General features: G+C 32.4%; 1 long non-coding RNA gene across 1 annotated transcript; it reads left to right on the top strand.

Moving 5' to 3' along the window:
• Positions 1–1300: 1300 nt before the first annotated feature.
• Positions 1301–4236, top strand: LOC120114746. The gene is made up of 3 exons (XR_005515426.1): positions 1301–1393; positions 1664–1758; positions 3835–4236. It is a non-coding gene; the product is annotated as an uncharacterized LOC120114746 (long non-coding RNA).
• Positions 4237–5219: the final 983 nt, after the last annotated feature.

Below are 5219 nucleotides of genomic sequence, written 5' to 3'. Positions count from 1 at the left end.
TTTTAAATAAGCTATATAAAGGGTTATGATCCCCAACAAATAGATAATCTCATCAAAAAGTTTATACTCAAAGTGCTCTATCTTCTTGGAAGATTACAACTAAAGAAAGGTTTAAGGATTTGAACCTATCAATTAATTCAGGTATGCTTTCGAATCCAATATTTATTCTTGATGATTTGACATGATTAGATCTTGGTTAGTTTTATATTTATTATAGTTTCGTTGTCTACCTTTAAATAAGCCTGCAACAGCATCTGCAAGCATCGATAGTTTCGTAAGTTTCTTTCAATAGTTAGAAGAAACTAAACAAAATAATGAACTTTTTTATGTTTAGATGCCTTTTCATAGCAGCATCCATGACCAGAAACGCACGCAGCCCGTTAAAAAGGAAAAAGTTAAGAAACGTTTATCTTAAAAATGGAACCCCAAATGAAATATAAAGAGAGAAGTTGAACTCGAACCACGAACTCCATGCATGACCAGCAAACATATTAGGAGAAGCACCAATGCCCTAGTAGCCATAGCAGATTACCAAGAGAATTTCTTAATAGTAAAAGAACGAGAGAAAAGATAGAGAGGTGTTCTTACAAACGTACAAGGAAGCCTCCTTGCAATTAGAAACCATCTACAATTTATTAACCAAATTAATAATCCATAGTTAAAATCATCACAACAAATGTTCTTTCTTTTTTATTATTAACCAATGTATAAGTGATTTAATTATGTAAAATAATCAACAATGCATTTAAATTTGTCTACAGTTTAATTTGCTTGGGAGGTGGAAAATACAAACCGGTTGCCAAGAAGGTCTTTTTCTTTCTTTGGTATTTCTCCGCTTTTCATGTTTGGCCTCACTAATTCTTTCATCGCAGTTTGCAACCTCTCCCTCCTCTCTTCAACCCTGCAAATAGAGATGGATCAAGAAGACGGGTGGGGACGGTCGCCCTCTAGAATTTTTAAATTTCTATATAATTTAATTATTTTATTTATATTTTTTTATTGAAAATCTAATTTTATTCCCTAGAAATTTATAATTTCGTACCCTAATATAATATAAGTTTATCTTTCTAACTTTAATTAGAGATCAAGACCAAATTGCAAGGATTCAAAAATCAAAGGTTAAATTGTAAAATATGAAAATTTTAATGCCTTGTTAGAAACACTTGAAACCATAGTGATTTACCCTATGACCTTTTTTATTCCTTCAAAATTTTATACCCTAACCTCTGTTCTATTTAAAATAGAAGAGGTTCTTTTACCTCTTAATTTTCTTATAATTTTAATGCTATTTTCCTTCAACCTTTATAGTTGCCGTCTTCCCCTTTAAATTTCAAACGCCCAGGTCGCCACCGCCACCTCCAGCGGACTCAACGGCGCCCTAACTTTGTTGCCGGTAAGATTTTATCTTACTTTCTCTCTTACATAGCACGGCAGTGCCCCGCAAGCTTAAATAGTAAGCATCCATCGGCCACTGCCAAGATTATACGGGATTGATTTCCCTTTTTCCACTCAACTGCAAGGGTTATTTTTATTTATAATAATAAATCCTTCTTATTATTATTAATATGTTATTAGGTTATTTTTACTTATAATAATAAATCCTTTTCTTCTTATTATTAATTATTAGGTTATGTGATTAATGGATTTAATGGTTTTGGTGTAGATTTAGAGAGCGAGTTGCCTATTCACTCTAACTTAATCTAAATTTTGATATTCTCACCAATCACATCCAAGTTGAGCAGCCACTCTTCTTTGTTGGTAAGTGAAATTCTTAAATTCAACTATTTAATTCTTTTACATTCGAATACCTTGATAATGAATTTTGAAAATTTATCATTAAAATTTGATAATAATTCTCTTGCATTGTTAAAAAAAAACAGAGAAGTGCAAAACTTTACATTTCGAAATATGGGTAATCGAAAAGTTGATTCTTTTTTCAAAAGAAAGAGTACTTCCAGTAGTAATATTGATTCTTCTTATACTGAAAATTTGGTTGATTAAATGAGGTTCAAATTTAATAGTGTTTGTCCTCATACTACTTAGACCTCTCCAAATCCAAGTTCGATACCTGTAGTTCTTCATAGGTAGATAATCGTCTGAGTAAAGCTATAAGAGTTGAACAAGAAACCTTTGATGCATTCACCATTGAGCATAATTCTGGAATACGGAATTCTATATGGGATTTTCCTCCAAATCAACAAGATAATGTTCGTAGAGCGTATATCACTAAGGGACCTTATCAACCCATTCCTTCTAATGATCCAAAATATGTTGATAAGAACATGCGACAGTTTTTCACTTCATGGTATAAATTATTTCTTGATTGGTTGGAATATTCACCAATCAAGGATGTTGCTCATTGTCTTCCATGTTTTCTCTTTAAAAAGCACATTGAACGTTTTGGATCAAATTCTTTTACTCGAGATGGCTTTTGATCTTGGAAAAAAATTAATGCAAGATCTAATTGTGCTTTCCTTAATCATGTCGGGAATTATGCAAATTCTTTCCACAAAAATGCCATGAAAAACTATCATGATTCGAGAAACTCTCTTCAACATATTCAAAAGGTGATCGAGAAACAAACTTCTCGACAAGTTGCACAAAATAGGTTGCAATTCAAAGTTTCTATAGAAGTTGTGAAGTGGTTAACTTTTCAAGGTTGTGCTTTATGGGGTCGCGATGAAACGGAAGATTCAATTAATCGTATAAATTTTCTTGAATTAATAAGTTTATTGGCTTCTTACAATGATGAGATTGTTACAGTTTTGAGTAATGCTCTAAAGAATTTGAAGTATAGTTCTCCGAGAATCCAAAAAAGAAATTCTTTGCCTTTTTTAATCTAGGATACAAAAGTCTATTCGAGCTGAAATTGGAGAACAAAAGTTTTGTGTTATAGTTGATGAAGCCCGTGCTAAATCAAAAAGGGAGCAAATGATGATTGTGTTGAGATATATTGACAAATAAGGTTTTATATGTGAAAGATTTTTTGATCTAGTCCATGTGAAGGAAACTACTTCGTCTGTATTAGAAAAAGAGATTTGTGATGTTCTTTCACGTCATTGTTTGAATGTGAAGGATATAAGAGGTCAAGGATATGATGGTCCTAGCAATATGCATGGTGAATTTAATGGTTTACAAGCATTACTCCTTAAAGAATGTCCATTTAGTTATTACAACATTGTATTGCTCATAGATTACAATCGACCCTAGTGGCAACATCCCAAGAAGTGATTTCAGTAGCACAATTTTTCTCATATTTAACTTTCATCATAAATTTAGTTATCTCTTCATGCAAGAGACAAGATCAGTTGAAAGATATCCAAGCAAGTTATATTGAAGATGTGATTACACTTGAAGGTTTAGAAACAAGAAAGGGTAAAAATCAAATTGGTACTTTACAACGTGCAAGAGATACAAGGTGAGGTTCACATTTATATTCTCTTTGTAGCTTGCTCATGATGTGTGATGCTAACTATTCTATTCTCATGAACATCATGAGTGATGGAAATTCGACTCAGAGAAGTGAAGCAAATAGTGTTTATGATGTGATGACATCGTTTGAGTTCGTATTCATCTTACACATCATGATAAATCTCTTGAGCATCATTGATGATCTTAGTAAATCTTTACAACGTAAATCTAAAGATATACTAAATGCTTTACATTTAGTATCAAGTAAAAAAAACTTATACAAAGATTTAGACGTAGGCACCCGTTTTTGTCCGGGTTATAAATATTATATTAATATTATATTATTATTATTACATTATTATTATAACTATTATATTATAATAAATTATTATTATTATTAATGTTACATATTATATTTTACAGGCCCAAGACCCAGTTACAAATATCAACCCAATTACAAGATGTTGGTTCAAGCCCAAGACCCGGATCCAGACTCGGTTACAAGACCCGACCCGTTTAGATGTTGCCTCCTACATGAAGTCAGTGATCAACACCTCATGCCTCCCATGTGAAACTTGCAATAAATACTCCAAATTCAATAAAAAAATCAATCATCCACCGAAAAATTGCCAAAGTCAAAACCAAACACATAACCCCGAAAATCAGGGGATGATTTCACCTAAACACGTTATTGTCATACCAAACACAAGGAAATTAAGAGGCAAGGACAAGAGTGATTTGGTGATAAAAGGAGGAGGCAATCATTCCAGTAAGGGGATCGAGAATCATTTGAAAAAATAAAAAAGGATATTTTTATAATCAGGGTATGAGAAAACCCAACAAAAACTATCTGTAAAGGGGATTAGCAACCATAATCGAAGAACATCTATTTTTAGCATTTGAAGGGTATTCTCTATTTTTCATTTTATGATTTTTCTTTTCGTTTTTTTATTATTCCGTTTATGTGTGTACATGTGTGTTTCGAAATAAATAAGGGATAGAAAAATTAGAGAAAGATTAGAAATTTACCTGGATTGTGTGAACATGTATGGAGTCTCGTTGACTCCGTTTTATCGCTGTTTAGGTTCCATTGTCGACAAAAAGAAGTTGAAGTTAGTAAATATTTTTTTTAAATCAAAACAGAAAAATAAACTAGAGGAAGAAAGGGAATTTCGGGTTACCTTATTCATGGGTGTTAACGTTGGAGTTTATATTATTGAAGATGGTCTTCGTTCGTCTTCAGGAGAAGGTAATGCCGCTCTACGGTGGGTGTATGGCGGCTGTGGACTTGCTTTACCTTCTCTCGTGAGAAGAAAGAGAGAAGATATTTCTTCTCTATGTAAGTGCGGCCACGAATGAAAGGGGATGAGAAAGAAGGGAATAGAGCTAGGGTTTAGTTTATGATTAAAATAATATACATATTAATTCATAAATTGTAATGTTTCAATAGTTGTTAACACGTGTTTTACAAAAGGGAGGGGTAAATTATGTGACTAATCATTTGAGTTTCAAGGTATTCCATTCGGGTCCTTAAGTTCTTTTAGTTTCTATTGGTAGTTCCCAAGTTTTTGTGTAATTCGTGTTAGCCCTTAGTCTTGGAAAATTTAAATCTTCACTGGTTTGTACATTGGGCAGTGTTATTTTCGAAGTGTTGTATTTTAATCCTATGCATGTATGGTTTATTCTTGATTACAAGGCTTGTAATATTATTTAGTTACCTTTTAATCATATGTTTGTTAATGGGTAAATGGTGACTTTGGTACCCGAAGTATAAATACATTGGTGATTCATGAGTCATTGCTTATTGG

Source organism: Hibiscus syriacus, unplaced genomic scaffold (assembly GCF_006381635.1).
Source record: "Hibiscus syriacus cultivar Baekdansim isolate YM2019G1 unplaced genomic scaffold, ASM638163v2 tig00110243_pilon, whole genome shotgun sequence".
Classification (NCBI taxonomy): Eukaryota; Viridiplantae; Streptophyta; class Magnoliopsida; order Malvales; family Malvaceae; genus Hibiscus; species Hibiscus syriacus.
Note: the sequence above shows the minus strand (reverse complement) of the source record. Positions and strands in the feature narration are given on the sequence as shown.